The following is a 12,466-nucleotide window of genomic DNA, read 5'->3' on the forward strand; positions in this document are numbered from 1 at the left end:
AAAAGTGAACTAGCTTTTTCATAAATGGAAGATTGAATGCTACGAATTATCAAAAGATGTTACACAACCATTTGTTGCCATTTATAACAATAATAGAAGACAGCAAGGTAATTTTCCAGCAGGATAACGCACCCATTCACACTGCTTCCTCTACAAAAAAGTGGTTTGCAGAGTTTGGAATCAAATTATTACCATGGCCAGCACTAAGCCCTGATCTAAACCCCATCGAAAACCTATGGGGTATTCTTGCAAGAAAAGTTTATAATCAGGAAAAGCCACAAATCCAAAATGTTCACGAACTTAAAAACAGAATAGAATCTGCATGGACTGATATTCCTAATGAAACATTAAATCAGTTAATTGATAGTGTTCCTGATCGACTATTAGATGTAATAAAAACAAAAGGAAAATACACTAAATACTAAATGTAATGGTATAAAAATTAATATTAAGTTTATATTTATGCACACCTTTAAACAGAATTTTCCGAAAAATTTTCATTTTCTTAACGTTTCCGAAAAAGTAAATTTAAGTTTCTTTATACTTCAGTTTTGCTTTCGATTAAGTTATGAAAATGTATAAGTGGCTTTTCAAATTTTTCATTTAACATTATAAAAAATGTAGAAATACTGTTGAGTCTATAATTATTCACACCACTGTACACAAATGTCTCATCCAGGACTAGTCATCTATAACGAGTCATCAGGTACCAAGGATCACCGACATCCGCTGCTTAGCGAAAAGCTTAGTATATAAGAATTGGAATCTCTAGGATAATTAGTTATTCTTTCAACCCTGTTGGTTAACGGTCTGTTCGAAATTGTCTGTTTCCGCGTCGTTCGATGTGTTATATCTCGAGAATACGTTGAAACGCCGAAATATAATTATTATTAACGAATCGGACTTCGCGTCATTCACCCGGATCCCAACATTTTTCATGTCATGAATTATGGTGTGTTACCATATTTTTAATAAAAATTGTAATTGTCGTTCTTATTTCGTTTATAAGGTAAATTTTAAACGAAAAGGGATCTTGTTTTTACAGCATTCCTCCAAATTTATGATCGCGCTACATCGGCGACCTTCCACAGGCTTATTTGGGGAGCTACGGGATCTCTTATCGAACGCAATCGCGGGCTCCCCCAAAGCCCAATCGGCTTGCCGGCGCCGTTCCCGGGGAGGCATGTTGTATTCTCCCTTGTACTCCTTTTGCTTTAACACGTTAAACACCCTACGGACCGGCGTTAGATGTCCCGCGGACTTTAGGTTCATATTACACGACCGCGCGTGTCGGTCCTTACGCACTGATGTGAGACTAAATATTTTGCTTAGGCGACATCGGCTTTTGTTCAGTCAAGGCTTGAAAAAAAAGAATATAATATTTAAAAAAAGTTAATGTATTTTATTAAAACAGGGTAAACAGAGGTGTGGTTTGCTTTTACATTCATTGCAGAAGGTGTTAACTTTTTGTGTTAAATTCTTTGCCATCTTTGAACCAAATATTCGGGAATTATTATTATAATATTGAGAAAACTTCGGTCCTCAAGCCGATATTTCGGCTCGTCCGTCAGCGGTGACGGCCGCGTCTGGACCTGAACGGAACGGCAAGCAAATCGGACTGGGCACTTAACGTGTTAAAGTGTGCACGGGCCAGAAAACCCGCGCCCAGGTAGTATTGGCCGTGTATATGGAGGGGGCGGATGTTCGTGCCACCTCCCTTTTCACAAGCGGTTGCCCTGTGACGCAGGCCTAGTCTAAACAACACCTACCGATAAGCACATTCTGCTGGGCTACCTGAAACTATAACACAGGCTTATCTAACGATAGCCACATCCCGCCAGACCACACGAAAGACACGAACAAAGTACCAAGGGTCACGTAGGCCCCTCTCTCGAGGTGTATATAAGATCATCAAAACCTTAATAAAGCGCTCAGTCAACAGACGTCACGGCCTTATAATTCTCCTTCCCAATACGTACGGCAATAGATCATTCCACGGTCTGATTCTATTAGGGAAGTAATATATTAAATCGTAAATATAGAATCTACGGATAAAAGTTACAAACATTACAATTCCACAAAGTGTAACACCACATATTAGCGCGTATCGGTTTATTTTTATTAAACGCGTTATCTCCTCCGTGACAGCCCCAACGCCACTAGGTGGTGGTCAGCGGATCTAACCCCGCCATCGCACTCCACATGAATACATGTGCGCTGCCGCTACACCCGTTGCGTCCGGCCATTCCCTTTTACCCTAGTCCCGTCTGTAGGGGTAGGGCGGCGAGTACCATAGTAGCTATGGTAGGGATGGTCGACTTGAGAGAATAATTTCTTGAAATTCCGAGTTACCTCGAAACTCGACGAAATTATTCTCTCCGTGATCAGGGAGTGAGGCTCCATCATTGCAATGCGAGAAAAAAACCAACTCGGAAAAATTGACCTCACCGGGAATCGAAGCCGGCCTTTCTCGCACTACGAGTCTGGAACCAAACCACCATGGCCACTGACTGGCCTAAAAAAAAAGAGCCAACAACACACGGTATTCCCAAGCGGTCACCCATCCAAGTACTAACCGTGCCCGATGCTGCTTGACTTCGGTGATCGGACGAGAACCGGTATTTTACAGCGTGGTATGATCGTTGGCTGATTCTATGTACGTCTGATTAGAGACACACTCTACTAAGTACAGTATTCCTCCAGCAACAATAAATTTTAATGTGCATCACCAAACGACCGGACCACAAGTACCGAGTAATATAAAATAACCCACAGACTATTTTACTTTATATTTTACAGATGAATTAGTAGACAGCATAATAAAAGAAACGAACAATTATGCCAAGGAAGAAATTAGAAAGAAACAACTTTCACGGAAATCAACTTGGCACAAATGGCACGACATTACTAAAAAAGAATTTTTAGCTTTCATCGCCGTTATCCTAAATATGGGATTGATTCAACTGCCAAATATTCAAGAATACTGGTCTACTGCTTCCAATAGCAGAATTCCTTTCTTTCCGGAAACATTCAGTAGGGCCAGATTTATGCAAATATTTTGGATGCTACATTTGAAGAAACCCAGGCAAAGGAATGTGACGATAAGAACTCGTATCCAAAAGGTTAGCAATTATTTAGAATATACAGATGCCAAGTTTGTTGTAAAATTTAAAGGCAGAATAGCATTTATCACCTATAATCCGAACAAGCCAACGAAATGGGGTATATGCATATATGCGCTAGCGGATTCAAAAACTGGATATTTATTTAGAATACTTCCGTATTATGGCAGCATAACGTCCGATGACATTTCCCGGCCTGATCTTCCAGTAACCACCATTCGTAATGCAAAAGGATACCACATGTGCACTGACAGGTACTACACCAGCATTCTCTTAGCAGAAGAATTGCTAAAGATAAATTGTCATCTTACTGGCACCATAAAAGTTAACCGAAAATGCGTACCTACAGAAATAAAAAAGCCAAAATTTTCAACAAAAAAAAAAACAGTTGCATACAGGAAAAACAGCACTACACGCTTCTTGCGTGGAAAGTAAAAAGGATTATCACAATGCTCACTAATTATTACAACACACAAATGCAATCTACCCGCAGAACATTACGCGGTGGACATGTTGTAGCAGTCAATAAGTCTGAAATGGTTTTAGAATACATGACAAATATGAGTGGTGTGGATCGTGCGGATCAATACGCTTCGACGTATTGTTTTCTCCGTAAGTCGCTGAAATGGTGGAAGAATTTATTTTTTTGGGGAGGTTGGAAATGTGTGTCATTAAGGGGGAAATACCTTTAGAACCTTAAAAAATTGCAATTTTCTTTTTTCTATAGGATGTTAGTATAACATCTTAAGAGTATGGTGCCAAAGTTTTAAAGCGAAATTCGGAGACCTCCTGATGCTATACCCCATAATCGGGACTCATAGGCGGTAGCCCACCGCAGGTATATATTCACGCGCTCGAAGCGGAGGACCCGCCTTTCATAATTCCCTCCTTTCAATCATTGTAAACATGTTACTTTACATTGTTTGCGTTATACAAGAAAAATTATCATACAGCGCGATTTCCTATAGCTCGAATTTATACAACTCGTGAAATATTAATTGCGTTATACAGGAGTCTATTGTACTTGTATTTGTTATATAGCGCATGTTGTAGGAAGCATGTAGTATCCTCCCTTGTACTCCTTTTGCTTTAAAGTGTGCGCGGGCCCGAAAACCCGCGCCACTGCCCATCCCGCGGCCAGGTGATATTGGCCGTGTATATGGAGGGGGCTGATGTTCGTGCCACCACCCTTTTCACAAGCGATTGCCCCAACGCCGCTAGGTGGTGGTCAGCGGATCTAACCCCGCCATCACACTCCACACTTCGTTCGACATTGTCGCAGCGCTATGATGCCGGGGCACACATCAAGCATGGCTGCGCCAGGTCCCCCCGCCACTCAAGCGGCACAGACGCATGAATACGTGTGCGCTGCCGCTACTCCCGTTGCGTCCGGCTATTTTCTTTTACCCTAGTCCCAGCAATTTTGCAACGAGACTTGCAAAATTAGCTGCGCACAGATTTGTTTGTTATCTTTTCAGAATGCAGAAATCAGCAGAAGCACAGCCAGACCCTGAAGCAGGATCTACTCAAGTAAAACCAAAAGTATCAAGAGGAAAAGGATCAAAGGCCAGGAATACTGAGAAATTCAGAAGGACTGTGGGTCGTAAGAAAAACGGTGACCGCCGCGACAAGGAGATCAAGGAATGGGGATTTTCCCTAGGTGATGACATGGAAGAAGTGTCTAAGACACTCGAAGCTATTCACCTTCCTATCGTCGAACGTGCTCGCCCAATACCAGTTGCCACCCGAGGGATTGGAGTTGCAGCTTGCATTGAATACATGAAGATGACGACGACATGGACTTTTACTGCGATCAATGAGATCTGCTCGATCCATCAATATTATCGCGTCTCACTTCATTTGTTCTATGCCCAATGTGCAAACGCCCGGTCTACTCAAGTCAGTCCCGAGTCATTCATGGTTTCCAAGCCATATTACATAGAGGAGCAACTTCGGTTCTTCTTAGATCCGATATTGAAGATGCCCATTTGCACAGCCTCTATTCTGTCATCTATTGGCAAAATTAGCACCGGAGGCTATGAGTGGCACTGCTTTCTCCCAGAACCGAACTCAGAGACTAATCGCGATACAGAGTTCTGTAGTTTATATTTTCAACCGCGCAACGCTCGCGCTATTGTTGAAATGTTGACTGATGTAGAGCATAATGCCATATTTGTCGCTGCCTTTCAGGAAAACTGTCCCATACCGGGAATGCAGTGGGACGTCGTGACTGGCGCTTTGATTAATAGGAATGATGTTTGGCCAGAGCAATACGGGTCTGATCAGCTTCGAGATGATATCTCATGCGTGCAAGCTTTGATAATGCGACTAGCTAATAAGCTACCTAAGAGTTTCGTCCAAACTATATCAAAGGACGGAAACGGCAATAGAGGATGTCTTGTTTCTATGGATCCTCTTGAGGGCTTAAAAGTGATAACAATGTTCTCAGCCCCAACTACCGTAACATCAAGGGTAGCAGCACGTAAGAGAAGAGGAGCTGATGGTGAGCCGATTGAATGTACCCCCTCCCAGCCCGTCTCAAGAATCACCAAAATTCGCGTTTCTTACCCTAGTCCCATCTGTAGGGGTAGGGCGGCGAGTACCATAGTAGTTATGGTAGGGATGGTCGACTTGAGAGAATTTCTTGAAATTCCGAGTTACCTCGAAACTCGACGAAATTATTCTCTCCGTGATCAGGGAGTGAGGCTCCATCATTGCAATGCGAGAAAAAAACCAACTCGGAAAAATTGACATCACCGGGAATCGAAGCCGGCCTTTCGCACTACGAGTCTGGAACCAAACCACCATGGCCACTGACTGGCCTAAAAAAAAGAGCCAACAACACACGGTATTCCCAAGCGGTCACCCATCCAAGTACTAACCGTGCCCGATGCTGCTTGACTTCGGTGATCGGACGAGAACCGGTATTTTACAGCGTGGTATGATCGTTGGCTGATTCTATGTGCGTCTGATTAGAGACACACTCTACTGAGTACAGTATTCCTCCAGCAACAATAAATTTTAATGTGCATCACCAAACGACCGGACCACAAGTACCGAGTAATATAAAAGTACCCACAGACTATTTTACTTTATATTTTACAAGTGAATTAGTCGACAATATAAAAAAAACAAACGGACGATTATGCCAACGAAAAAATAAGAAACAACACTCACGCAAATCAATTTGGCACAAGTGGCACGATATTACCAAAGAAGAATTTCTACCTTTCATTGCCATTATAACAAATATGGGATTGATTAAAGTAGCAAATGTGCAAGAGTATTGGTCTACATTCTTCAATAGTAGAATTCCTTTCTTTCCCGAAACATTCAGTAGGAGGGACAGATCTCTGCAAATCTTTTGGATGCTGATTGATTCAAAAACCGGATTGTTAGGTCAATTTAATTGCAAATTGATAATTCTTCATTGTTGAAATGAAAGTTAAAATCCAGATGGGTAATCAAAATTACATTCCCGTTGAAAATCCACGGACAACTCGAGACCAGCGAAGGATAACGACTTACACAACTGGAAAAGGTATAATGCCGCTCTTATGCCAGCGTCTTGGGCAGAAGACAGGGAGCCGGGAATTCAAGAAGCCTCACCGAAACCGAAGTCTTCTAATTCTCGTCAGAAAAAGCGTGCTCAGAAGTGAAGGGCAGCTAAGAAAACAAAAGAAGCGGAAGGAAAGCCTTCGCTTATGTCTCACCCAATTAAAATGACTAAAATCGTAAAATCCACAAAGGATACATTAATGGGTACTCCATTATGGCGGGAGGGAGGGGTGGACGTGTGAAGAGACCACCAACAACGGCCATGCCGAGTGGACACGCGAAAATCCATCTTTCGGAGGGGAAGATGGGCGCATGGAAATATAGGACGAAAGGAGGAACTGCCAGTGTTGCCCAGCATGCCGCGGTTCCTACCACCCGGGGATGGCCAGCGTGCTGTCATGCGCTTTCCCTGGCGGGTGCTCGAAACGTGGGAATTCCCGCTTACCTGACTCTGAATGTGACGAATGCATGAAAACACCATTTCTGTTGACATGACGTTCTGAGCACTTCTCACAGTTTCATTTGGTGTCTTAGTATGTTATTATCTTCGGTTTTGACTAACAGTTTCTATCAATCCTTCGCAATGAGTTATACAAATCGAGAATACGTGGATATGATTCATGCATTGGGTGCGTGTAGTGGTAACGCATCTGCCGTGGCTCGTTTGTACAGAAACCGATATCCAACTCGACGACATCCAGATAAACGTGTAATTGAAAAAGTGAATCGCAATTTCATCGAATAAGGAACTTTTCATTGCAATTACAATTTACGTGGTCCTCGGCGGATTCGAAATGAGGCAGAAGAAAGTCTTAGAAAGTGTACTTCGTAATCCTCGTAGAAGCATACGAAATTTATCTGTACAACATGGTATTAGTAGATCAACAGTCCATCGGATTCTGCAAGATAACAGCATGTATCCCTATCACACACTGAGAGTGCAAGGATTAATGCCTCGGTATTTCATCACGCGAAAAGGTTTCTGTCATTGGTTCCTTGAAGAGTACCGTAGCAATTCACAGTTTTTATCGCGTATTTTATGGACCGATGAAGCCAAATTTACTCGTGACGGAATTTTCAACGTGCACAATACGCATTGGTGGTCAACTCAAAATGCCTATACCATCGCAGAAACACATTTCCAAGTAAGATGGAACGCGAATGTCTGGGAAGGAATAATTGGAAATGAAAATATAGGACCTTATTTCTTCCCAAATACTTTAAATGCAACTGAATACTTAAGGTTTTTACGTGAAGACTTATCGAATTTGTTAGAAAACGTTCCTCTAGCTATTAGACAAAATCTCATTTTCCAACACGATGGTGCCCCACCACATTTTTCTCGAGAAGTTAAGAATTTATTAAATGAACTACACGAAGTTTGGATTGGCCGTGGTGGTCCAATAAACTGGCCACCAAGATCCCCAGATTTGACACCCCTTGATTTCTATCTATGTGGTCATGTTAAATCAAAAGTATACAAGAAGGAGATTACAAGTCTTCCTCAACTAAAAACGAGGATCGTTTTAGTATTTGAAGAATTAAAGATACAGAATACATAAGAATGCGTTCATATGAATTTAATTCGGCGAGTACAGTTGTGTATACAGCAGAATCGGCAGCATTTCTAACAATTTTTGCATTAATAAAGTAAGTTAGTAACTAAATTACATGTCTTATTTTCATTTAAATTCACTCTAAATCCATAGGCAGAAATGAGTAATACAGCACATCATCTTGATACTAATGATATTAGTACTACTTATAAGTGACATATGACTTGTATCGGGATATCCATCCATCTAAACCAATAGTTACGTGTACGCGTACTCGCTAAATATTCAAAACCAATTTTCTCGAGAACGAAACCTCAAATGAAAAAATTTTATTCCTTATTCTCGATTTGTTTTTTCATGTAGAATCGCCTCCTTCTCGGTTGTACCACCGATGCTGGGACATCCCCTGTATACATATAAGCGAAAGTGTACATACTACACCTTGATCAAAAAGTTTTAGGACTTTATTTATAAAATCGAAAATACACGTTTATTCATCAAAATCGATATGGTCCCCTTCAAAGTACTCCCCATCGACTGTAACGCACTTATGCCAGCGCTTGATCCAATCCTCGAATCACCGCTGGTACTCAATTTTCGGTATGTCCATCAGAGCCGTTTTCGATTTTTCATGACCAAATCAAACCAAAGACTGAGTATAAATAGGTTAGTTAAAGCTAATACTAAAACTGTTACTAGCAGGTTAGAATAAGATAGATATAAGGTGAAATAAGTACAAAGATGTGGTGCAATTCGAAAACTGCAATCTGCCATAGACTCTTCGTTTTAGTGTAATATAACCATGTAAATTAATCTTTTACAAAACATACACTATATAAACGGACATAGCATGTAATTAGTTAAATAAGCATGTATGAATCCGGCTTATGGGCCAGCAACGGCTCAAAGCGTAACAAATAAAAAAAAAAAATACTACATTACATTACTGAATGCCAGCATTCTCGATGTCCAACAGAATGAGAGAATCGCAAAGGGCAATTAATTCAAAAAGGAGATGTCCAATCCTTCTTAGATCGTGACGTTCCCGAACATATTGGAGAATATTTCTCTTTAACACTTTCACGTCCGGTAACACCAACGTGGTGCCATTTGCATCCCGTTTATTATTTGCGGTGACCTCAACGTGGTGCAATTGGAAATTACACGTATTATTAAATACACGTATTACACATATTTACACGTATCATTGAATAAAAAGCAGCTAAGTTTATTATGTTGCAATGGATTTTATATTTTATATTTGTACATTTTAATGAACAACTTTGCAAAAAGTTCCGGCGACAGAGAAGAAAATTTTTGTGAATCGTGCGAATGTGAAAGTGTTAATAGGAACGACGATCACACAGGGAGGAAATCAGGTACGAGTGAATACACCTGAGTGTGCCGTACCGATGAAATACGAGCATTCCGGTACTTTCTAAACCATAATTTGAACGAATGTTATAACAGTCCTACTGTTACCAGAAGACGTATAGAGGCAACGATCGTTAACAATCATGCTTGGACGTCATTTCCCGACGACCTAATTCCGGTTGGCCTTCACGCTACACCCAACTTTTTGGGTCATGGTGACATTGATAACTTAACTACTGAGGGTAGAAACGCAGTTACAGGGCTAGATTTTCCATCCGACAGTGATAGACCGATTGAAGCGAGGCTTCAGTATTCACGTGAGTTGATGGCACATGTAAACTATGTTCTGCAGAACATGGGAGATAAGTTCAAGATGGTTAACGCTATCGTATAACGCAAACAAATACTAGGATTTGTACGGTATTTAGAGGTGACCCGAACAACCTCAAACATAAATGACATTAATACCATAAATGCCACAGTTATGTCGTGCAATGCAGGTGGACCATCGTTAGGGAACATGACATACCTAAATGGGCTAAACAGAAAAAGATCTATTCCCCTGGTGTGCGTGTATTTTAATTATAAGTTGATAGGAGCCGGGACTGGCTACCACTTTCTCTGTTTGGGTAGGCCACCCTTTCGCGTAATAGTCAGCTACTGGAAGAACTTCTAAAGTCTATTCGAAATTGGTCCAAACGGAGCATGCCGTTTGCTATCAGCGTCAATTCAGACTCTTCAAGTTCCAGGCTTTGGGCCTATTAACTTCCGCGTCATTGTCTGTTGACTTCCGAGCAAGCGTAGGGTTTCAGTTATGTGCCCGACCGCAGAAGTAAAGAAGAGGCTATATGCCGAAGTGGACCAACCAAATGTCCTTAAAGAGGGCAACTACTAATGGCGCTCCATCATGCATGAGATTGGGCGTCATTCTTATGTTACTACGTTGTCATTGTGCTCACTATTGTATTATTGTCTTATTATTTCTCATTTATTTATTATTTATCAATTATCTTTTACTTTCTATTTATTTACTCTTTACTTTACGTTTACTATTATGCATTTCTTATATTTTCTTTTCGTTACTTTTTGTTTATTTAAAGAATTTTTTTTTATTTGTTTCCTAGGTTGGCCTTCTGCTAACCCATCTCCTATCAAGGCAAATCGCGGTTTTTAATTAGTGTGGCGGATAAAATAATTACGATTTGAGTAATTATGTAACTACAGATTGAATTTTAATTTTGTAAATGAAGTAGAGTTAACTTGTTTCAATGTATATAAAATTTGGAGCTTCTAGTTATTACACGACTTACTGGTTTTCCGAATACAGATATGATTATGATGCCAGTGAATAAAACGAATAGTTAGATGAATATGTTCACGATTCGATGATAGAAACGTATATTTCGTTTACACATTTTTGTCAAATGATTTAAATCCTAAATTCAACATTACAATGATGCAATTAATGTCTGAAAATTTAAGCTAATTCTCAATTGTTTTTAATGCATGTTTTAGATTAATTAAGATAATACAAAATAATTTATTCAGTAACTGAAGCGTATATTTCATATACATAACTGTATATGATAGTTCAAACTCTTCATTGGATATTTCAATGAAATAATTAATCTCCGAATATTTAAGTCCGCACAAAATTGTTTTTAATTCATATTCTAGCTTAATTAAGCTGGTTTAGAATGGTGTGTGATTCTTCTGTAACTTGAAATGGTCGGTTATTCAATGTTCGCTATCAAATATGCGGGAATGGATGTATTTGAGTGTGCGAATAGATATATTGATGAGCGATGAGTGATGAATGTTTGTGCAATAGATGGATGACGTGGCTGTGTGTGTGAGCGCGTTTTGAATAAATGTTCAAAGCATTGGAATACTCTAGACCAAACTGATTTTCTCTATGTTGATTTTTATGTTAATGATGTTCGTTTTTTATGAATCTAGAATATTTCAAATATACGTGAAGTTAATGCATGGTAATGAAAGAATGTTCGAAAAAGTGTGCGAGTGAGACAAGAGCATCCGAGTGTATAAATAGTGTGCGCGTTGTTTGATTGAAAAAAATATTCTCTTTCTTCTACAAATAGTTCTTTAAAATCGCACGAGATAGATTAAATCTTAATATGAAACTTCATCAAACCTAAAATGAAATTAATGTATCATAGAACTGACTGCAGAATGAGAAGTGCAAGGTTCAAGGAGCATTCGTTCTTCGAGCAGATTTAGTTTTGAATCGCGTAACGTATCATAGCTACCAATGAGGAACCAGTACGTTCAATTTAATGTAGTGGAGTAAACGTATTGACATGGTCTTACAGGCGCATGTTAACCCTTTGAGTGCTATGGGGCGCACATATGCGTCCAGCGACAGTTATTGATGTAGACTATGGACGCAAATACGCGCTCAGCAGATGTTATCAGTATGAACTATGGACGCAAATATGCGCCTGGCAAAAATGATCAGTGTACTATGCAACACTCGCAAAAACCACATACCTCGTTACTTAGTAACGATGAAAAACAAAATTTTGTTTTGTTTTGTTTTGTTTAGACGCCACTTCAGTTAGTTTCTGATAACTCATTTCTCCTGTTACGCCGTACAGTTATAATTGTTGCATTGGCATATTGTCGTATTAAACTTATAGTGCACGTAATTTTCATATTGATATTCGCCCCTGTTTCATATTTTAAAAACGTGTGCCAGTTTTAAAGAAATTATTACAAGAAATGACAGTGATGACGACTTTGATAAAACGGCAGATTTAAGCGACAGTTATGATGAAATACAGGTACCACACGAATATGTTCTACTGTCATCAGATTCTGAAGATACAGAAAATA

At 39.9% G+C, this 12,466-nt stretch overlaps 1 long non-coding RNA gene and 2 other non-coding genes across 4 annotated transcripts in view; all 3 read right to left on the reverse strand.

Annotated features, from left to right (window-relative positions):
- The window catches only part of LOC116433938 (uncharacterized), a 140,271-nt gene that overhangs the window by 86,015 nt on the left and 41,790 nt on the right, over nucleotides 1-12,466 (reverse strand). The window lies entirely within an intron of this gene.
- LOC116434529 (5S ribosomal RNA) lies at nucleotides 2,528-2,647 on the reverse strand. Its single transcript, XR_004236567.1, has one exon. It is a non-coding gene; the product is annotated as a 5S ribosomal RNA (ribosomal RNA).
- Nucleotides 5,956-6,075, reverse strand: LOC143174286 (5S ribosomal RNA). The gene has a single exon (XR_012998112.1). It is a non-coding gene; the product is annotated as a 5S ribosomal RNA (ribosomal RNA).

This window comes from Nomia melanderi, chromosome 2 (genome assembly GCF_051020985.1).
Source record: "Nomia melanderi isolate GNS246 chromosome 2, iyNomMela1, whole genome shotgun sequence".
Lineage (NCBI taxonomy): Eukaryota > Metazoa > Arthropoda > Insecta > Hymenoptera > Halictidae > Nomia > Nomia melanderi.